We start from the raw sequence: 24,266 nt of genomic DNA, 5'->3' as shown, positions 1-24,266 counted from the left end.
AATATATCAGATTAATTTAGAACATATCACAACATTTTTTGGTTCTCCACTGAATTTCTCAAAGTCTGCCTTATTTATTGCTAAATGCCCCAGAATTGCTTTAGAAGCAAAATATCACTTATTACCCAATTCAAGTTAAGGTTTGAGATAACATTCTACAAAGCAAAATCAATTTGGGGACAGTGTGGTGGCTCAACATGCTAATCCTCCACCTGTAAATGCCAGCATCCCACATGAGTGCTATTTTGTGTCCTGGCTGCTCCACTTCTGATCTGATTCCCTGCTTATGGCCTGGGAAGGCAGTAGAGAATGACTCAAGTCCTTGGGGCCCTATGTGCATGTGGGAGGCCTAGAAAAAGCTCCTGGCTCCTAGATTTGGATGGCTCAATTCTGGCCATTTGGAGTGCGAACTAGGTGGACTAGCACAAGAAAGATCTCTCTCTCTCTTCCTCTATCTATCTGTCTATCTATCTATCTATCTATCTATCTATCTATCTATCTATCTATCTATCTATCTATCTCTGTCTCTCTCTGCCTTTTCTACCTGTAAATAAATCTTTGGGAAAAAAAAGTAATTTATGTCCAGCTTTAATTATTAACTCCAATTGTTTTATGAAAAACGGTTTTTATTAGAGTGAGTGTAAAAGTGAAAATGAAAAAAAGCATTTCTTAAAAAAAAGAAATGAGTCACATAGTAGCATCATTTGCTTAAAGAAGGTTTTTTATCTTTCATTTCTTCAGCGATACATTGGTCATTCAGTAGCATGTTATTTAACTTCATGTTGTTAATCTTCTAGTTTTTCTTCCTGTTGTTGATTTTATTTCATGATATTTCATTTAAAGGGATGTATGGTAACTGTTTAATATAGAGACTATCATATCCAGATGTGAAGATATAATGCAGAGAAATGAAGTCTGCAAGGCTGTTTGACGTCTTTCCAATTCAAACTTCTGTGGGAATATACAAACCATCATCAAAACTTTCACAGACCAAACATATTACAAAAAATAGTATGCATGAAATTTCAAAGGTTTCTTTGTCCCAAAGCAAATTTGTTGTAACATTTTCTCTTCTTTTTTTTTTTTTGAAGATTTATTTTCATTGCAAAGTCAGACATACAAAGAGGAGGAGAGACAGAGAGAAAGATCTTCTGTCTGATGATTCACTCCCCAAGTGACCACAACAGCCGGACATGAGACAATCCTAAGCCAGGAGCCAGGAACTTCCTCCAGGTCTCCCATGCGGGTGCAGGGTCCCAAGGCTTTGGGCTGTCCTCGACTGCTTTTCCAGGTCACAAGCAGGGAGCTGGATGGGAAGTGGAGCTTCCAGGATCAGAACTGGCACCGGTATGGGATCCTGGATTGTTCAAGGCGAGGACTTTAGCCGCTAGGCCACAGCGCCACCATCTGCTGCTTTGGGAAACCGCAGGCAGGCAGGACTCAATCCAAAGGAAAGAGTGACATGGCTACATAAAGAAAAAGAGGTTAAAATTCTACTTGTTTGTGAATCCAGTCATGAAGGGAGGTTTTATACATCTCTACTTTCAAATCAAAGATGGACTCCCAGCGAAACTGTTGAATGTATTTGTCAATAGGAGGCTGGACTCTCTGCCATTGTCCATGCCACAACGTCAGGTTACGCTTCAAGAGCAGAGTGATGACTTAGGACTGGTAGTGAAGGACTATACTATTATGATTTTATGGGGAAAAATCAGTGGAGTGGTAGAGAAAGGAAATCCCAGAGCCCATGGAACTGTATCATCAAATAATGAAATAAACACATTTTTAAAGGCATAATCCTTCAACATTTCAAATTTGTCTGAAGTTACTTGATTCTATCACAAGTAAAATGGTAGTAAATAATATTTTAAAAGTCAACAAAAGATGAAACAGAAAACGAAGGGACACGACATAATTCATGAGAGATATGTAATTACATCTACCAGTTAGAATCAGGTTTTTAGTAAAACAGTTAACCACGTGTTATGTTTTTTTCTAGGATTCATATTAGGAGTCCAGTCTCCTTTCATTACTTGTTCAATAACAAATGTTTTTCAAAACTGAAAATATTCTAAAGATTATAAATTAATTATAAACTATTAATAAATCAGAGATAACAATAATTGTAGAATGGTTTCCTCATGTAAAATAACAAAAATAATATGTAGACATATTTTAGATTTAAAGAACATATGTGTGCTGCCAAAAAAAAACTCATAACATAGAGGGGAATGCAATTATTTTTTTGCTTACCACTTCTTTTCATTTTTTAAAAAAAAGATTATTTTTTATTGGAAAGTCAGACTTACAGAGAAAAGGAAAGACAGCGTGAATGATCTTCCTTCCATTGACTCACTCCCCAAGTAGCCACAACTGCAAGAACTGAGCTGATCCAAAGCCAGGAGCTTCTGATGGGTTTCTCATGTGGGTGAGGGTCCCAAGCCTTCCAGGCCGTCCTCGACTGCTTTCCCAGGGCACAAACAGGGAGCTGGAAGGGAAGTGGAGCAGCCAACACAAAAACCAGTGAACAAATGGGATCCCAGGCACGCAAGGAGAGGACTTTAGCTACCAGGCTAATGTACCACCAGGCGACAGGTCCTCACTGTTTTATATTACATAATGTCTAGAGTTTATTGAGTACTTCTTTTATGTAAATTACATAACAATTTAGGAAAAAAGTATTATAGAATAACCATAATTTGCAAACTTTTCATTAAAAAATTAGTAACAGTTGTAGCATGTTTGGAACATTATACCACAGTATTTAAAAGGTTTTGCTGATACAGAAATTGAAGTTCAGACAGATTCTAAGTTTCCATAGCCAATAAATTAAAAGAGCTTGAGATTTTAACACAGATACTTTAGCCAGAAACCTAGAGTTCTCATTTTATTTTCATAACTGCATGCCTGGACATAAAGTCGAACAATCTCACTGTCTTATTTGCTATCTAACAGTTCTTAAGAAGATCCAATGTAAACTTGGTTCTTCTAATCCCTATATTGAGCACAGCCTTGTATCCATAATTAATTTCATGTCTTTGTATTATTAGTAGCATTAACCAGCATTGCAACATTAATATGAATCAATTTTCTTATGATATGTATAAAGAAGAATATGAGTGTTTAAAGTGAGAAATACCAAATTATTATAATAAATTCTCACACCTAGGGATGACTATAAAAGCACTTGGAAACTAATAAGCTTTACAGCTAAAAAGGGCTTTGAAAAATCTGCTCTTTCGCTTCTAAATTGAGCATAACTCTTAACTATTTAGGACATATTAAACAGTGAGTATTTAAATCTCTTAGTTGCTTCTGCCTAGCCTATCATTTTACCAAATTAGCTATTTAAACTATGTTCTTGAACAATAATTTCCAAATCTCCAGAATTTAGTTCAGTGCTTTTTTTTTTTTCATTACGGGATATTTCTTCTACAATTTTAGAAAGGTGGACATAATCCCAGAAAAAAAAACATAGTTTTCCTGGGTATCAGGCTCCTTCCAGCTTAGAACATTGGACAGAAGCAAAACTAGATGACACTTTGATTATAACCTATGCCAGATCTTACTTTATTTCCGTGTTTTTAAGATCATTCCATGTTCCAGCATTTGAATTACATTCTTATTAATAGAGAGTAGCTCTCATGAACTTCAAAAATATTATTCCAAGAAAAAACTAATGCTCCCCCTGTTTCTTCCTTTCCTTTTCTTTTTCTTTAATCTTTTATGACAATATACTTTCGACTTCCTTCACAAGCACAAACTCAGCGCTCCTCTGAACAAGCTCTACACGTAAGAAAGTAGGAAGACCACTGCTCTGCGGGAATGTAGACAAGACACATCGGCCAAATCACAGTGTGAATCAAATCATCAAATCACCGGAAGTCAATGTTGCTCGTGCATGCTATCATTTGTGCTACAACATTATATATATTTATTTTAGAGTAAGTGAGGAATTACCGAAAGAAATGAAAGCAAAAATAAAAGGCCAAATACCTGTCGAAGATAAATGGTCTCCACTCTGAGTGCAAGCTCTCCCAAACTATCTGATCATGACAACATGGCCATGCATCACATGAACACATTTCAGAAATAATTCAAGAGAGAATTGAAATGGCATGCCTTCCGTGAAGACTTTCTTTCACATAAACTAGGAGGCAAAAGATTTCTATGTTATTGAGATAAAGCGAATCCATTTTTTAATTCATTCATTTTAATTAATTTGAACAATCAAGACAGGCAGAAGAGATCTTCCATCTGCTGCTTTTCTCTCCAAACGCCCGCAACAGCCAGGGTTGGGTCAAAAATAGACATTTTCAATTAACAACGAAACTCCCTTGTGGTCATCACTTTTAGTCATTAAAAATAAAAATGTTGACATACAGTGGAGTGGGTTAAGATATGGCCTTACACACAAATTCCTCTTTTTGCTCCTTTTAAATCATCATAGATGATTTCCAACTAGTGGTGCCTCTGTCCACCATTCTGGATGTGTCAGAAGCTGAGAACAGCAACCTGAGTCTCCCACTCATGTGGGCGGCAGGGACCTAGCATCGCAGGGCTCGGCTACTGCCCGGAGCACAGCTACGACTCCAACCAAAGCACTCTGCCCTAAACACTGTGCCACACACCTGCAGCTCTTCTCTTTCTTCCACAATACCCACGACCTACTTCTAATGTGGCACCAAGCCAGTGGTGTGCATGTGACCTTAGATTCATCTCCTCCACCACTCTCAGTTCCACAGAAGTGCGGACTAACTCATTCATCACCAGGCATAGTATCTGGTACAGAGTACATAACAGTTGTTTAATGAGCAAACCATCATACTGAGCAGTATAAAGTAAGATTAGCATTTGAATCCATTTACTGAAGTTAGCATAGCTGTTTATGGGATATTGACCTCTCTCTGGATTGTATTATGGATTTTAACTTTGAAATGACTATGGAATAGGATATAACTCATATAAAGCTAAATGTGTCCACACCACCAGTATCTTACCAGACTCTCAAGGAAATTTGATCCACAATGTAACATGCAGAATTTCTCACAACTTGAGTTTAAACACAAATTAAAAGTTGGTTTTCACTCCATCTGGTTTTAAATCAACTTAATGTGTTCAAAAATGTTAATATCCCTCCCTAACTCACAGCATGCCACTATCATCCTTAATTTGGTATTATTTCATAGAAATGTTGCAATTACAATTTAGTCCACATTGATCAGTAAAAGTAAAGGGCAAAATTAATTAATGGAAAAAGTAAAGGGCAGAAAATTAATATGATGACACATTCAGAATGCTGAGAGTGGAGAAAGGCACTTTTATTTTGAGATTATCTATGTTGATTGGCAAAGGAACAGAAGGGGGAATTTGTGAATAAGGCTAATTTCAACCTGCTCAGTTGTATATCAACATTTTCTTTAATAACTTAAAAAAAAATGACCACAAGTGAGTCTCACTGTAGATTTGAAACTATGACTAATAGATCTAATGTTGCCGCTGGACAAGTAGTCCGTGAAGATGTGTATTAACTCGTAAAACGTCTAAGTTAAGGTGCAAATTTGTACAAAGCTCCAATGAAAATTGTACAACTCACCTATTGTGAACATATGAAAAATTCAAGACACCAAATCAAGTAGGTAAAAATTTTAAGTTGAAAAAGTTTTCTGGTTAATTTTTTTTTTAATACTGAGGAAGCAACATAATAATTAAACCAGTCAGCATTCTAGATTACTTGAGCCTAAAGAATCAGTCCAAGGAATAAATAACATGTCTCATCTTCTGAAATGTTAGCATGACGCACAAAGTCCAAAATAAAACAAATAAAGCAGTAATATTATACTCCTTACTAGGTGCAGGTCTCTACCATTTACATTTCCTTCATTTACTCATGAGAGCTATACATCTCTCAAACATAGCCCTATTGCTAAATGACACATGACCTTATTTATTCCATTTAATTATAATGATAACCTCTTTCAAAGAGTGTGTTTCATTTTACTCTAGAACACGTTTGCTCTAAACTGAATTCCAGAACTATTAAACAGAGCAAATCAAAATAAATCAGTATTTCTGAGTGGGTTGTAAGTCATTTATTATCTTTGGTTCAAAAGGTTCATGTGCCATAAGATACAGCCACCCTAAGCATATATATGAACTGTGTTTTATTTTCAACTACTATGGGCTTTAATACAAATACTTTCAGCCCATTGAATCATACTAGAAACACAAACTCCTAACCCATGCATGGTGAGCAGTAAGAAGAAATTTTCTTTTGCATCTAAAGGATGTTCTATATTTTTAAAAATGTTAACTAATGGAGAAAAATGAATTTTTATTTCTTGGTATAAAGGCCTGACATAAAACACTCTGTTAGAAAATCAAGACTTCTGATCAACGTTTCAAAGTTTCCTAGTGAAAATAAAACCAGCTCCCCTCATCATGTCAGGAGAGAGTTTCAGAACAAGCCACTTGGTGATCTGAAGGTGGGTGATTGATTGCTTCAGCACAGACACTGGCACCCAGAGCTGTGAGTTCAAGGACGGAGGAGCAGCTCAGTGGGAAGTCAGGATGTACTGCTGAAAGTGGAGTGGGACAAGAAAGGCAGCTCAGAGTTTCTTACTTCACAAAGAATCCCCAAACCACATGATAAAGTACAGTGCTCTCCAATCAGCTGAACGATGTAGGTTAAGCCCCCACCTACAGTGCCAGTATCCTGTACGGGCACCGGTTTGAGTCTTTGCTGCTCCACCTACATCCAGCTCCCTGCTAGTGCACCTGAGAGAGAGGTAGCTGATGGCCCATGTGCTTGGGGCCCTGAGCAAGGTAGACCTGGAGGAAGCTCCGGGCTCCTGACTGAGGCCTGGCATGCCCTCCTGGCTGTTGCAACCATTTGAGGCAATCAACTAGTGAATGCAGGATCTCTTACTCTGTAACTCTCTTTGAAATAAGTAAATAGATAAATATCTAAGTACATAGATAGATAGATAGACAGTTTCCTGATGAGAACATGGAAGCATGATGTAGGACATGGATGCAGGTGAGAGCATTATCCCCAAAGACCTGGATAGGCCACCTGTTTCTTTTTTTTTTTTTTTAAAGATTTATTTTTATTATTTTTTCATTGGAAAGGCGGATATACAGAGAGGAGAGACAGAGAGGAAGATCTTCCGTCCGATGATTCACTCCCCAAGTGAGCGCAACGGGCCGATACTATGCCAATCCGAAGCCAGGAGCCTCTTCCGGGTCTCCCACGCGGGTGCAGGGTCCCAAAGGCTTGGGCCGTCCTCGACTGCTTTCCCAGGCCACAGGCAGGGAGCTGGAAGGGAAGCGGGGCTGCCGGGATTAGAACCGGCGCCCATATGGGATCCCGGGCGTGCAAGGTGAGGACCTTTAACCACTTGCGCCACCGCGCCGGGCCCAAGGCCACCTGTTTCTATCAACCATCAGCTGCATGATTTTGCTCAGTTCAATTGGTTTCTCTCCTGTAGTACAGGTTTTTATTTTATTTATTTTTTTGAGGACTCTCTTCATGAGTGCCGTAAGTCTTCAGAAATAATTAATAAAAATAATTGACATAGTGAACTCTATACAAGGCAGTTATTAATACAACAGGAGATTATTGAATTCCTTGTCACTTTAGAAGAAAGAAATGACAAAAGACACGAACTATGTGGGAAAAATAGGAAGTACTAATTACATGGACATACTAGCAGTTTCACAGTGGTTAAGCACGTTGACCTTGAACCTCCACCTACAAGCGAGTTACTTAGTCAAGCTATGCCTTGGCTTTCTCATCTGTGAAATGAACACTAGAGGGCAGTTTCTACTGGGGCAGAATCAGTTGACCTTAGAACACACTCTGACACTTAGTGTTACATTGTTGCCTTCTTATTAACAAGTGAATAAGTGGTATAATTCTCCATGGAAAGCAGAAATTAGTCAGCAAAATTAACATATATGTTCTTAATTGTTATTCTCATGTCCGTTCTTTTTGGAAAAGAGGTTGGAACCAGCACCATAAACTACTTTCTGTAAGTATGCAAGGCTCTTTCAATAGAAGACATTATCTTAAACATGCTACTTTTTGAAGTACCAGCAATATGATATAATTCAAGGATAACCAATTAACCTTTATCTTTACAAAAATATCCTCACACAACTGTCCAACAACCATTGATGATTGGCAAATAAAAAGTATCCACCAGCAAGATTTTAGGTAGAATAAGGTAGAATTTTTTTTTTAAAATCAGGGACCAATGCTGTAGTCTTGTGTGTTAAACCTCCACCTGTAGGGCTGGATCCATATGGGTGGTGCCCGTTCAAATCCAGGCTTCACCACTTCTGACCTGGGCTTGTGCCAACATGACTGAGCGAGCAGTGGGAAATGATCCTATGATCCTAGGCCATGAGCCTCTGCACTCCTGTAGAGACCCAAAAGAAGCTCCTGGCTTCAGCCATCTGGCAAGTAAACACTGTATAGAAGACCTCTCTGTCTATCCTCTCTCCCTCTCTGTCTCTATAACTCTGACTTGCAAAAAAGAAGTTCATCACAGTTAGTAAAAGTACAATTTCATGAACTGTTCTTCAGCTGTGTGTGTATATATATATATAAATTGGCACAAACATTTTAAATATTCTTTTTTTTTAAAGAGTATCTATTTTTATTGGAAAGGCAGATTTTACAGAGAGGAGAGAGAGAAAGCTCTTTCAGTCACGGTTCACTTCTCAAATGGCCGCAGTGGGTGGAACTGAACTTATCTGAAGCCAGGAATCAGGAGGTTCTTCTCAGTCTCCCACACAGGTGCCGGGTCCCAAGGACTTGAGCCATCCTCTGCTGTTCTCCCAGACCACAGCAGGGAGCTGGATGGGAAGTGGAGCAAGTGCCCATGTGGGGTCCCGGTGCTAGCAAGATGAGGATTTAGCCATTGAGTCACTGAGCTGTTGCACCAGGCCCAAGAAACTTTTATCTTTCTTCACCCAGCATGTTGTTCTTAGCAACAAGAAATACAAAGATGTTTAGAAAAGTTCATGGAAAATGGAATTATAAAACAAGTTTATGAGCTATTGTTCTGTACAATGGGGTAAGTGGCTGCTTATTGCGCTAATATGCCATGTTGGAGTGCCAGTTCTAATCCAGGCCACTCTGCCTCTGTCCGTCTCCCTGCTGATGCTGCTAGGACAGCGGCGGATTTGTCCCAAGTGCACGAGTCCTTGTGACCTGCACGGGGCGCGGGAAGTGGTGTTCTTGGACTGTGGCTGAAGCTCCGCTGTCGAAAGCATTGAGCAAGTGAGCCACTAGGTGGCGATCTCTCTCCCTAGCTCTGTCTTCCTCTTTGCCTTTCAAATAAGTAAAACTTAAAAAGTACCTTTAAAGCAATTAAAAATCAAAATAAGCTTATTTTTGTACAAAAAACCGAGATGCTTTAATTCCAGTGCTCTTTTAGAAGTTCATGAAAACCTCATATTGTGAAAAAAGCATATAAATTTATAATCTGGGATCAAAACTTATATTTCATTACATTTCCGTAAACTTTTTGAAGTACCATCATATTGTCTGACATACAATATATATGCATCACATATTTGTTGGATAAATGACTTTATGCATCACTCATAGATCCCTTCTAATTCCCTTATATATTCTTTAAAAAAAAGATTTATTTTTTTATTGGAAAGTCAGATACAGAAAGGAGGAGAGACAGAGAGGAAGGTTTTCTGCCCATTGATTCACTCCCAAGGTGGCCACATTGCCTGGAGCTAAGCCAATCCTAAGCGAGGAGCCTCTTCCTGATTTCCCACATGGGTGCAGGGTCCAAGGCTTTGGACCATCCTTGACTGCTTTCCCGTTCGGGCCACAAGCTGGGAGCTGGATGGGAAGTGGAGCTGCTGGGATTAGAACCAGCACCCATATGGGATCCCTGTGCTTCAAGGTGAGGACTTAAGCCACTATTCTACCATGCCGGGCCCAAATTCCATGATATGTTCTTAAATTTGCAAATGAAAGCTTAATATTCCTTAGGACTAAGAACAGCGAGTTCAGAAATCCATGATGAGGTACTGAGTCAGCAGAGGCACATATCAGCTTGACAAAAAAAAAAAAAAAAAGTTTATGCTTTACGTACTTCTAAGTACTCCAGCACAGACACTTGAAAATAGTGAAAGTCAGCTCCCTTCTTCAAGGGCGCATCAGTAACTACAGAGTACAAGGTATGTGTGAACAAGAAAAGGCTTAGGTTCTATTTTTTCTGAGCTGTTAAACCCCTTGCTTCCTGATCTCTTCTGGAGCCTGTGATGACAGAGGGCCAGCCAGCAGAGGTGGCTGAATGCCAGTTGAGGGCAGCAGAGAAAACAGCTTTGCCAAATCACTGATGTTCCTGATGAGCCATCCTTAGGAAAACTAGCCCCTGGAGGTAGCTGGCAAGAATAACGGGACTGAGGGGGTGGGGGAGTCGGACTTCACGATGGCTCAACTAGCTAATCATCCTGCAACCACTGGCATCCCATATGGGTGCCGGCTTGTGTCTCAGCTGCCTCACTTCCCATCCAGCTCTCTGTTTATAACCTGGGAAAGCAATGGAGGATAACCCAAAGCCTTGGGACCCTGCATGCATGTAGGATACCTGGAAGCAGTTCCTGGCTCCTGGCTTCAGATCAACTCAGCCCCGGCCATTGCAGCTATTTGGGGAGTGAACCAGTGGATCTTCATGTCTTTCTCTCCTTCTGTCTGCAAATTGACCTTTCCAATGAAAACAAATCTTTTTTTTTTTTAAGAGAATAGGAGAACCAAGTACATATACATAAGTCCACAAAGCCAGGAAGATGGGAAGGAAGCGAGATCAAGATACTCAGATTAATCCAGATTCCAAGTTAGCAGTTTCCAGGAGCCAATGATTTAACTGTTCTCCCTCTCCAAAGCTGCTGAATCAGATGATCTCCCTGACCCCTGAAGGCTTATTTTGTTTTATTTGAAAGGCACAGCTACAGAGAGAGAAGAGACAGAGTTCTTGCAGCCACTGGTTCAGTCCCCATGTGGCTGCAACTGCCAGAGCTGAGCCAATCCAAAGCCAAGAGCCTGGAGCTTCTTCCAGATCTCCCACATGGGTGCAGGGTTCCAGGGACTTGGGCCGTCCTCTACTGCCCTCCCAGACACACGAGCAGGGAGATTGAATCATAAGTGGAGTAACCAGACTTAAACTGGAGCCCACCACCCATGGCACTGTCCCAAGGTCAACGTTTTAGACTCCTTTCAACTCCAAACTTTTGACTCCCAAGACCAATATAAACACTTTTTTTTTTTTTGCAAATTTTATCCCTCTCGAGGAAAGACCATAACTATTGGCATTAAGAGGAAAAAATGTACAGGAAATTAAGAGTAGCATACACAGATTCTACTATATTGTTAGGAGTTCCAAGGATCCTTAGCCGGTAATTAGATGAATTACAACTTTTGAAGAAGTCTTTGTGAGGTCTAATGACCAATATCATCAACCATAAACTCCAGTTCTCAGGATGAACGTGCCAGCCCCAGAGATGGTCAAGTGCAAGCGGCAGGCAGTCCAAGGCTGGATCTACACATTGTCTGTGCCTCGCTAATATATGACCTTCCGTGGGTTATATGTCCTGTCCAGGTCCATGCTTGGACTCCTAAAATAATCTATGCTGCTGTTTATTGGGGCTGTGAAGAATCCACAGAAGGAAACACAACTTTGTTAAATTTATTTGCAAACATAAGGTCTTTTCATATTTAGCCAATCTTAAGACAAGCAGAGGTATATATCAGAAGCAACAAAATGGCATGAAGAAACTTTTAATAGCATCAGAATTTCCCTTGTATAGAGCAGTAACCGACCTAGTAATACAGGGAGCCAAGACATGATTCTCCTTGTCTGTGACCTCACCCTCCCCGGGGACGGACTACACAAATGCTGGGCAGATCCACACCACAGGGTGGCGTTCGCCTCCCGCGAGCAGACTTCTAGCTAGACGCGTGTAATGAGGTGCTTAGACAGAATTGGGAGACATTTTATTACCATCTCCTGAAGTCATTGATATACAGGGCCGCAGAAGCAGGGAGGAAATAGGGGCTGTTTGCAGCCAGAGTACTTGGGCTCCGGTTCCTAAAAATATTAATAATAATAATCATTAATCATCGCTGTGAGGATATGGGAACGCGCTAGAAAACTCAAATACAGCTGCTTCATCTTTGTGCTCCGTTTAGTCCTAGTCGCACATGATAACTTTTCTGGAGGGATAGCAAGGGAGAGCTGAGCGCATGCCAATGAGTTAGTAAATGGCAACTGCAGAATCTAAGATTTCTTATATTCTTATTAGGAGCAGGGGAAGGGCGAGATGGGTGGAACATGGAAGGGAGCTCCTCAATTTTTATTCCTGATGCCCTGGTGGGGAATTCAGCATTCCTGGTGAGTTGCAAAATGACAACACGGTCAGCAGAAAAGGGGCTTCTCAAATAAATATTGATGATGTATTGATTCATAGTACGGTGAGCGATAGTACCCGAACACAGATTCAACCTCCTTATTCGATGTACAAAGACACTAAAGAGCAGAGACGTGACGTGACTAGTTCAAGTCCTCCTGAGTGCCAGCAACTCCTCCATTTGTCTTGTCACTCTAGAACTAGCTAGTTGGTTGGCCGGTCGGCAGCCAAATACCACAGGAAAGATTGGCGAAAATAAATTGGGAAGCATCAGACTGATTGCTTTCATTATTGCAAACATGAATCTGTGATTCCAGTGGTCATCGGCTGCTTTGCTAATAGGAAACCGAAGACATGTTTGCTGGTAAATGTACATACAAACCAGCCACCGCTGGCGCTAAACTCAGAGCAAGAGAGGAATGCTCCCAGAGCCTAAGGTGCTAAATGCAAAGGAAATGTTAGGACTCTTATTAACAAAAGTCGGGCTGTGTGATTTTTGCCATTGCTAAGAGACATGTCGGACGCAGCACAACTTTTGCCGTGCACTCTCCACTGTGAAGACATGGAGCGAGTGTGCGCTGGGGAACTCCATTCCTTGGGATTTCAGAATGTTTTGAACAAAGGTGACGCTGAGAGAGCATGTATGTGCTTGATTTTAAAATCGTGTTGCCTTTAGGGTATTCCCTGATACTGGCTAAACACTCACCTCAGATCAGCTAACGTGTTTAGTATTTGTACTGAAGACATTTGATGACCATTCCGAAAATTAAATGCAGTACAACCTGTGGAATCTTTTTTTTCCAAAATTCATTTCTTGAAATGAAATTTAAAACACTGAACAAATGTTCTTAAAAACTCCAATCGCCCTGTGTGTATATCTGGGGAAATGAAATAATATCTATGTTCGTTACATTATTTCCAGACTCCACAGTTATAAAAACACTCTATGACATCAAAAGTACGGTTTCTCAGATTACATGCGAGACAGAAGAGCCACCCTGGCTGTCTCCTCTGAACACATTGCCCTGCAAAGCATCGCACGCCTCCGTGGCGCCTATTACACAACGTGGTCACTAGATGTCGCTGCTGTCGTTGAAATGAGATTTCTTCTTCTTTTTTTAAAAAAAAACCACTAAAGATTTTGCTAGTTTGGAATTCTTTTTTGGCATTGTTCAAAATTTGCTAAGTACATTGTATTTCATATATTAGTGATTGCGAGGTACCTACTTTCTCAAGAAGAAAGACTTAAAAGATGAAATGAACTGGCAGGAAGCTGGTAGTAGCGCCAAAGAGAGAAAAACAGCTGTCCTGCTTACACCGAACCCAGCTTTTAAGAAGCAAGTGAGAAGTAAAAACAATCATCTTTTCACGGCAAAAGCCATTAGCTCATATGTACCACATCAAGGCAGTTTTGCCTGGCCTTTTCCCAAATGAGCGTCTTGAAAACCGAGTGCATCTGAGTCCAGTGACTTCCCCGGGCAGGAGTCATCTGAGGGTGTGACAAGACCTGACAGAAGGCTGTCACCGGAGCTCAGGGGATTCCTGCCTGGGGAGAAGCTCCCCAGAGGAGAGAAGCTGCCAGCAAGCCCAGGAGAGAGTTCCCTGAGCCGTTGTGAACACGACACGGGCACTTGAGTGCACGATACACACGGGGACGCACCTAGACACAGGTCCCACAGTCAGCATTTCCATCCCGCGCCCCCGCACACTGAAAAGGCGGCCAGTGAGCCATTCTCCCCAGACTGGGCCCAAGAAGGATGCCGAACCCAACCGCTGTCACAGACGGAGGTGGGACCGAGACCGCAGGGAGGAAAGACAGAGGCAAGTGGACCAAGAGGAGCGACCAAGCATTAGCCTGAAGCCTCAGCTCTGCCTGCTCTCGGGGAAGCAGAGACCACCATCCCTCCAGGTGGATCTGCAGGAGGGAGAGAGGGGTGGCAGTTACACACAAAGCTGTTAGGCTCGCTTTGCTTTCCAGTCCCCATCTCAAGGGAAGAGAGAGGGAAGGAGGGAGCGAGGGAGGCAGCAGTGGATGTGTCCTGAAAAGAAAAAGGAGCCAACGTCGTGGCTCGCCTTGAGAAAATCTCCACCGAGGAGCATGTTCGTTGCATTAAGTGGCTCGCATTAGCAGCCTGAACACGTAGGGGAGGGCCAACATCGCCTGTTAATACAGCACGCTGGAGGAGCGAGGGACCTGGGGTTGAGGCTAGATGTGCTGGTTGTGCAAAGAGAGAAAATCATTTCTAGGGTTCATAGGAGCTTGGGTGGAGTGGGTTTGGGGCATGCCTCACGCCAAAGGGGAAATGTGAACAGGAATCATCTTTAAGATACATGCATATGTATATATATGTAATTTTCAATGAGGTTTGCTTAGTTAATTAAGTTGGGAAGGGTTAAGGTTGAGGGAAAGCGGGTGAGACCATTGTTTCCATTTTGTCTTTTTCTTCTTCCTGTGTCTGGGGGGGGGGGGGGGGGGGAAGAAGGGAAAGCTGCACCCAGCCTCGCAGCCACCTCAGTACCCGAAGCTGGGGAGCGGCCACCCAGGACATCAGTTTTGAAGGCTACTTACACATATATTTTTGGCTACTTATTTGTAAAGGGTAGGTTTATTTCAACAGCAGAGAGCATTAACTTCTGTAGTAATAAACCCATCTGCCCCGTGCATGCTGGGAGGTCATCTCCCGAGGCAGGGCGGCAGGGCGGCAGGGCTCAACTCCCCAGGTCCTCTGACCCTGCAGGTTTCAGAGGGGCAGAGCGCAATGCTCAACTCCTCCACTCTCTTTCTTTTCTCTCACACTTGGGAAAAAGAAGCTGGAGATGAGAGAGATGGGGATGGGGAAGAAGCAGGAGATAAAATGGAGCTTGAAACGCTGTGGTGGAATATGGAGAGAGAGGAGGAAGGAGGAGGGCAAGGAACCAGCAAACAGGGAGAGGACGGAGGGAATCCGAGAGCGCAGGCAGGGAGAAGCAGAGGGAACCCAACTGGAGTCTGGTTTTCAATCCCACTTTTTCCTAAATACCAATTCAGTAGGCTCGTCTTTCCTAGCCCGTCTAGCAAATCTTAGTCAACCCCTTGCAACACTCGGGACAAGCAGGCCGACTAGGATCTCCGCACAGCCGGCCGCTGGCCCCGAACCCGGAGTCCTGGAGCAGCTCCGGCCCGACCCGGCGCTCATCCTTCGGCCTCAGCCCCAGGTCCCCGCCCGGCATCCACCCCTAAGATGGACGTTAGAGCCAGAGATGGACTTTAGACTTCAGGGAGGGGAACACCTCCTGCGTGAGGAGCCAAAGGATGCACAGAGTCTGCAGGGCGAAACCCCAGCCCCAAATTTCTTCCGCGCACTGAGCAAGTTTTCCTGAACTCTGCAAACCACCCCCGCCCCCGAGGTGGCAGGGGGGAGGGTTTCCAGGGTCGGTCCTCGAGGCCACAGGGAGACGCCAACCAACGTGACCTCCTCTGGAACACCCTTATCTCGGTACTAGTCACCCGCCTGCAAACGCAAAAGGGCCCTCGTTCCCAGGAAACGATTCATGCCGGCATCTCGGAGCAGCGTGGTTCGGTGCGCTGGGGGCAGAATCCAGGACAGTCCCTCTCGTTGCCAGTCGGCCGCCAGCACGATCGGACTGTGTCCTCTGACAACCACCCCTCTCCTCACCACCCCCCCACACGTCGCCCCCATCAGAGACAGTCCTAGGATGTAGGGGTACCAGGATTGGGAAGCAAGTGGCCGGTCCCTCCAGAGCCCACCAGCTTCCCCAACGCGCGTTGGCGGCAAAGCACGGAGCTGCGGGAGACTTGGGCGCCGCAGTCCGCCGCGCCGAGCGATTCCTAAGAAAATCTCGTGAGGCGGTTGTAGGGCGGAGGGCAGGGGTGCGGTGGGGCGCGTTTGGGGAGCAGTGGGCTGAGGGACTGCAGCGTGGAGAGGTCACCGCGGGAAGGCGGGCTGGCGCGGCGAGCTGCGCAGCGCGGCCTCCAGGGGGCAGCGTCGGGCTGGCCACAGCTGCTGGCCCCGCGCTGACTCCCAGGCAGGACCCAGCGTCTTGCGGGCTAAAAATAATAACAGTAATAATATGGAGGTGTGGGGCTGCCCCCCCCCGGATATTTATTTATTGCATGGAAAAAGTCATTGATTTTCCTAAGCAAACTGTGTTTCTCCTTCACTTGGTGGAAAATAAAAACTGTTTGAATAAATAAGTTATTTCTGAACATTTTGTTGTCAAAGTGTTAAATGTTCCCGTCATTTTTATTCAAACACTAACATGATTACAGCCAATTATATATTCACCAGTGTTCTTTATTTTAGAGTAATTGTACTTGTCACTAATAAAACAGAGGCATAATGGATCGCTACTGTTCTGGATTTTCAAGCAATTTTGTGTAATTTGATTGAATTATACATCTTATCTGCTCCTTTTTTATTTTTGTATTTGGGGATCCTATTTTCTCGAAAATTGCAGCTCTATGCTTGTTGTGTTGTTTCTCTAGTAACGTACACTTGGGTAACACTGATAAATAGAACGGGTCCCCTTAAAATGTTGAAAATCAGCTGGTTTTTTCCACACTTCCTCCCTGCGCTCCAGCTTAGGGCAGATCTGAGCTCGGCGTAGCAAGGGCGCAGGCCGCCGGAGCGACGGGCGCTGCGGGGGGGGGAAAAGCCTGTGGGTCCCAGGGACACTCAGAGGCCGCTGCCTCCCCGCCTGGAGCCCCGGGGCTTTGTTTCTTTCCTATAATGATAACTGTTGAGTGTCTGGGGCTTTCAACATGCCAAGGCAGGCCGGCTATGGCTCCAGTTCACGTGCAGTATGTATCAGGGGGAAAAATTATATCCAGCTCAGGTGAAAGATATACTGTATTATATACGACTGCAATTACACACCCCACCCCCAAGCAGCCTACCTACACCCTTTCTTGCAATTACAGGCATTTATTTGCTTATATTCTTTCAGGCTTTAGATATGCCTGAAGGATTGGAGTAAACAGTTTCCCTCTAATTCTCTAGCTCACTTCAATTATAAGGTATTGGGAGAGAAACACACACAGCCACCAAGGGCTCATAACCTAGGAACAAACCAGGACAGAAAAGCCCGTGATCTTGGGAGGCCGTTTCTGCGACAGGAGAAGAGAATGCGTAGTTCTTCTCCCAGCAAATCCCTCCAGTTTGTAGGACACGATTCAAACGCCCTGCTAGGAGCTGCACTGGCTTCTGACCAGTGGCTTGTGTATGACCCAATATTTATCAATAACAACCACCACAAAATCAAGGAAAACCAAGGCTGAGGATTCCCAACTGTTTCTGCAGCCCTGGCGTGGATCGGCACGCGGAGGGGTGGGGGGAAGTGGCTGGAGTGGAGAAGGCATCACGCGTCCGCCTTGGGGGGGGCAAAGCTGGGGAAAAGCCACTAATTGATCCCAACCAAGTCACACTATCAGCTGAAAACGTTTGAGGGCACAAAGAAGCGTGCAGGGGAGACACTGGCAGCTACTTCCTTCCAAGTAAATATGGGGCGTCTAATCAATAAGCCTGCACGGAGAGAACAAATGGGAAAACAGAACTGCTTTGAGTGAATTGGGGAATGACGTCTCCTTGTCATTTCAGACTTCCTTAGAAACGAGGGTCCCCCACCTTCTGATGGCTTGCTGCTCGGGGTAGAGGGGTATGCAACTTCCTGTAGGGACACCTGTGTGTGTGTGTGTGTGTGTGTGTGTGTGTGTGTGTGCATGTGTGTGTGTGCGCGCGCGCGCGTGTGTGTGTGCGTAGCCAGCTTGCAGATACTCAGCTCGGTCAGGGGTCGTTCTCCGGCTTAGGCGGGTGTGGAGTCTAAGGTCACAGAGTTCCCGGCGCGGACGGGAGCGCGGCGTCCGGCACGCTCGGCCTGGGCGCGTGGAGACCGCTCGCAGCGAGCCCGGCGCCCCGTGGCGAGGAGCCCCAGCACGGCCGCTCCGCCTTGGGGAGCCGGGCTCTGTCCGCGCGCCTCGCCCGCCTGGTCTCCCTGATCCAACAAGTTCACGCTCCGGGAGAAGACAAGGGTGGGGTTGGGGGTTGAGGGGGAAGAAAGACAACGTCTTCACCGTGGTGATTCATCGTTCACTTGGCTCAGGCGCTGAACTTGCCAACCGAGCTTTCTCTTCATGACTTTGTCTTCTGCGAGCCTGTGGAGAAACCCAGAAGGAAGATACCAAAGTTGGCCAACAAGAATCTATCTAGGATTGTTTCACAAATAAAATTGATATACCCCCCCCTTCAGTGCGCGCGCTTTCACAGCACACACGCACGCACACACGCACACACACACCTTTGTTGTTGGTCTGAAAAGGAGGCGGTTTGCTTTCTGTTCCCATCCTAACGGTTACCGGTTCCGCCGCGGGTCTGTGTCTCGCTTCCTCTGTCCTCTCCTCGCCTCCCCCTACGTAGCTCCTTCCCGACTGAGAGCTGGAGAGGAACTAGGGGACGACCAATCTCTTCCACCGGTCTCAATACTTCTTATGGGCCGCTGCATATTCGGATTAACTTCAGAGGCACGTTTGCGGGCCTTTTAACTCTGAGTTGTGCGGTCTCTCAATACCAGCTTAAAACCTTTAACTGGCTTCTTTCCCACTCGCACCCTCCCTGCCAGACAACCTATGAGCCCTGAGGTATTGATCTGTGTGCATGCATCTGGTGAGAGGAGAGAGAGAGAAAGAGAGAAACATGAATCTAGCATGAAAAGGCGATTTTAAGGAGGGAAAATCTGGAGAGGAAACCGAGAAGCAAGGCCTCTGGCTTGGTGCGGGCGTTGGCGAGCCGAGGCGCGCAGGACCAGTGTGCGCGCGCAGGAGCACCAACTCGACAACGCTTGCTTGACCGCACTACTGCGGGAGATACCCATCATCACCCCCACCCTGGGGCTGATCCGGAGGTGGAGGAGAGCGGGACCTTTTGGGAAACCCTGCTCTGACCGATTCTGCTCCCTTCCGAGCTGGGTCAGGGAGTTGGAGAGACCGACAGGACCTAGCCCTGGACAGTGAGGACGTGTAAGTGGGGGGTTGGGGAGAAAAGAGCAGGAAGTATAACGTGACCCGGTAGTTTTGGCCACCAAGGACGTTTTGGGGAGTGAAGCATCTATGTGATGAGGAAGTTGTTTAGTTTGCCCCATGTGACTCTCCCTTGGCATAGACAGGCTCTGAGACGATCTGGGGTTCTCTACGGGGCTTCCTCGGCCTGCTTGTGGCCACTGCAGTTTTCTGATTTCTTCACACATCTTCCAAGGGTATCAGCATTTTCTTTCATATGTTTTTCACTGTCATGGGGATACCTTGGGCAGCGGGGCGTTTTCTTACTGCCCAGAGTTGATCAGGTCACAGACTGACAGCTTAAATAGTTGTCACTGAGGCACACACCTTCCTTTCCATCTGTCTTTCACAGCCTGGAGTTGGGAGGACATTTGACTGGGAGTTTCAGAATATAGGAGACTCGGTGCCCCCACTTTATCTGAAAGATCCCAGAGCACTTCCCAAAGCGTAGGATTCATGTTCCTGCTGGGAATGACAGGATGCTCAGAACTAATTAAGAGCTGGGATAGGAAAGCTGGGAGCGGTTGCTCTCAGCATTTCGAGATCTGTAAGTTTTTATTGCAGATATATGTGAAGACACACGTGTATGTGTTTATGTATGAAGTAATTTTCTTTTTTTTTCTCTTCTAGTTCCCCACTGGTGGAAAATGCAAGCATGTGTGTGTGTGTGTGTGTGTGTGTGTGCGCGCGCTTGCGCTTGCTTCTGCAGATCACACCTCTCGTCTCTGATTAGCCTACAGGGTTAGAGCTGAGGACTTGAGCTTTAATCCTATTTTTCAACTTGGGACCATCTCTTTTTCTCGAGAACTTTCCCTGTCTGCTGTGTAGAATGGGCTCTGCTTGCTAGTTCCCAAGCAACTAGAGGAAACCTAGGCCTCCTCAGGGAGGCTTGCCCAGGCTGTGTGGAACTATTTCTCCCAACTGCATATGTTCTAGAAATGAGCAGGCAATGCCTTCACAGTAGAACGGACTCAACTCTGGGGAAACCTATGTACCCTGCAAGATGCCAAGCCCACAGGCAAATGACCACAGGAGTAATGAGTGTGGGTCTGAGATCTGCACCTCACACGTGCAGTTGTTACACTGAAGTGCTGTTTGGAGACACCAACGGCCTTCAGTCCTGCCTGGGGAGGTACCACTGTGCTGTGGATCTTGGAGTCTGGCTCTCTGTTGGGTAATGTTGGGAGGATGTTCCTGTGCGTGTTTTGTGGAAGATCTGGGGTGATTCCTCTGGAAGTGTGTGTGCCTAGGCGAGCCTGGCACCCCTGATGGTGCCAAAGAGCCTTGCCTGCAAGTTCAGGGGTCTCTGTGAATTTCTCTTCCTTCCTCCCTCTTCCCTTCCCTTGGACTGTCTGGCTTCCCAAGTGGTTCCCTAGCTTACACAAGTTAAACATTTCCACTCTTAAATAGGAGGCTCTCCCATAGATTTTTTTCTCAAGGTTCTCAAGCAAAATTGCCGGTGCCACAATGTTATGATGGAAGGATGCTGAAATGACAGGCCTAGTAGACGCTTGTCTTAATCATCGGCTTCTTAATTTAGTTTTAGTGGTGTGTGTGTGTGTGTGTGTGTGTGTGTGTGTGTGTGTGTACACACACAGGCTTGCGCGTGCGTGCACATGTGCACGCCTCCCCGGGATGCTGAGGGTGCCGGAGCGCTCCCAGAGAGCAGCCGATGACAACCTGCAGCTCCCTCATGAGTGACAAGGCAGGGCTGCTGCAGTAAAGCAACACTTCCCTGGTGTGAAGACCTCTTACTGGGAAGTTTAGTTCACTACTGTTCTTGCCAGCCTAATCGTACAACCTGTAACCAAAACCCACGGAACAAGGATACAGCATGCTAAAGAGTAACTTCTAATCACTAAATGGGAACACCATTACCGGCTGTTAGGAACAGATTACAGAAGAGTTGACCATAGCTAGGGTAGACGGTGCTTGTTATGAGATACACCTCTGCAGGGGGTCTGCTCCCTCCTGAAGGTCCCTGGGTCAGAAACTCTTTGTGCAAGTGTAGGAAGAGAGCTTTAGCTGGAGTTTGTCACTGGGCTCTTCTTTAAGGACACTCTGTCAGGGGAACCCAGAGCTGCTTGAAGGTGAATACGCGTCTGCCCTCCTTGAAGCAGCAAAGAAGCCAAGGTTGAACCAAGAGCAGGAGATGGGTCCCATGGAAGATTTAATGTCACACCATCATGTAGAAAAATAAAATGTACTGCTCCCCACCCAGATAATGTATGCCATGGGGCCTTGGTTATTAATTAAATCTCCAGAAGGAATATTCTGATATATTTCCCAAGCAAATCTTCCATTGGAACTACTAGCTACTTCACCAGGCCTATCCTCTCATGGGGTTTGGAGACAGCAGACAGAGGAGGAATGAGTTTACTATTATAAACATTGGAAATTTTTATTTGCCACGATTTCTGCCTTCATTCGTTAACTGCACCATTGTGGGTGTGCGCACGGGAGGGAGCAAGGTTAAACTGATTCTGAGAAAACAATTTAGGATGATGGAGAATTTGCTGGATGACCCCCTGTGTTCTGCAGGCAATCACAGAGCCTGACGGAGCCACAGACGGGGCGCAAGTATTGAAGGAAGAGGCCCTCGAGGTGGACACGGCAGGCCTTCAAGTCCAGTCAGCACCCAAATTTGCCAGGGGAATACATGGAGCCCAGTGTAGGGACTTTTAGTTTGCACAATACTTCATCAAGGAACCCCTCCCCCTCCATTTCAGACAGTGGCAGTTCAAAAAAAGAAGCTATTGCTGAGACAAACGTGGGCCGCTGAGTAAACAGTACATGCTTTGTGGAACAAGCCGTGTGTGTGTGTGTGTGTGTGTGTGTGTGTGTGTGTGTGTAGACATATATACCCATGTGACTATAAAATACAATTAGTATTCTTAAAAAGAGTTTGAAAATAACCCCATTGTGATTATGGAAAATAGGTTTTAAGATATTACTATGTTGAACTTTAAACTACACACTTCTATCAAAATATCCTATTTTGGGAGACTTGCATTCATGCAACTCTTGAAATAATGTAACACATTTGCAATCTGCATGCAAAACATTTTCCCAGTCATTATAAGCCCCCTGTCATAGAAAATCAGACTACTGCAGCTCTCATTAGCAAAGCCTGGTTTTTGCCATCTGAACTTATACAGGAGAAAAATTTATTTTCACCTGCTAAAAGTTTAAACAATGCACACTCAGCTCTGACCTAAGGAACACCTTAAAACATTAAAGATTCATCAGTCAGAGCTGGTGTTGTATTCAAGGAATACTCCTCCAGCTTGCTGCTGAGCTTGGATTTGAATAAAATGTCCAATGTTAACAAACAATACCCACGTTTGGCACTTTGTGGATTAAATTGATCAAACAGATTTTAGAAGGCACAATGCACAATTTGTACAGACCTGATTGAGTTAATATAATATCAGCAAATTTTACATCGAAATGATTCTGTTTCTTTTCTTTGTGTTTAAAACCAGCACAGATTACAAATTTTAATGATCTGAAAATGTTTGGTATACAAAATCATGCTTATTTCAGTATTAGCAAAAACACAAGAAATTTTTCAACACAAACACCCAGCTGTGTCTATTTTAAAAGCAGTTCAATGACAGCTTGCACTTATGAGCATGCAATCAGCTAATTTCGCTTTTTTTTCCTTCTGTGTTAATCAACACTTTCCTTCCTGCATATCAGAGTACAAATAGTATAGTTACTCCACATCAGTAAATGTTTACGTAACCTGTCCTTTCCCAAGAATCCGGTTACACCGAATCATTTCACGCTAGACCGGCTACGAAAACGTACCGGGCCGTCCACCTCAGAGGGAGCCCTGTGTGCCATTCTAAGTGGTGGTGAGAAGGGGGGCCAGGGGAGGAGGGAGCCGCGGGGAGGAGTAGGTGGAGGGCTGGAAGCAGGGCGAGATGTGCAGGGAGGGGGAAGGGATAGGGGAATGCAGCGGGCAAGGAGGGAGGAATCAGGGGGGAGGGAGGGAGGCAAGAGAGTTGAGGAAAAAGTAGGAAGAACAGGCCTGCTGCCTGGGAACAGAGTGGGAGGCGGAGAAGCCTGAGCGAGCAGGGAGAGAGAGGCTCACGGAGCTCCAAAGCCGCTTCGCAGAGCCCGCCGACTGGCCCGGCTCTGGGAGAAACCCGAGCTCAGGACCAGCGTCTGGGGCCCTGTCACCATCACCTTTGGATGGCTGGGACCCTTGAAAAATCTGTGCTTGCAGACTGTTCGTTGTAAGCTGGGAGGTCTGCGAGGTCTGTGAGGCCAGGCGCACATCGACGCAGTGCGTGGCTGTCAGGGGGCAGTCCCACATTCACAGTCCCCCGAAGACATCCCTACTAAGGGCAGGTTAGAAATCTGTCGGCTGCGGGTGGGGGTCTCTTATTCTCTCCAATGGAATCCCTCCCCATTCCGAGGATTTCAGGGTTGGGGGTGCCAGGTGTAGAATAATCCCCTGCTCCCAGCATCCTGGGCACTCACCAATTGTTATTATTCTTGCTACAATTTAACGTGGCTCACGGGTACCGCTTTTTCCCTTCTTCCGTTTTCCCAAACGCCATGCCAGATGAATAATCTCACTGGGTTTACCGAAGGGATGGGGGGAGCAGGGAACACAACACACAAGACGCTCACGCAGAAGAAAGATGCTTATTGTTTTTACTTTTTCTTTCCCTTTGTATGCTGCTGCTCCACCTCCCTCTTCTCCCAGGCTGCAGCCTCCGAAAAATGTGGTTATGTTTCATGCCCATGTGGGGTCAAACAGCCT

The sequence above is a fragment of the Ochotona curzoniae genome, unplaced genomic scaffold (assembly GCF_017591425.1).
Source record: "Ochotona curzoniae isolate NIBS_2020 unplaced genomic scaffold, NIBS_Ocur_1.0 scaffold_4701, whole genome shotgun sequence".
NCBI lineage: Eukaryota > Metazoa > Chordata > Mammalia > Lagomorpha > Ochotonidae > Ochotona > Ochotona curzoniae.
The sequence above is the reverse complement of the archived record's forward strand: the minus strand, read 5'-3'. Positions refer to the sequence as shown.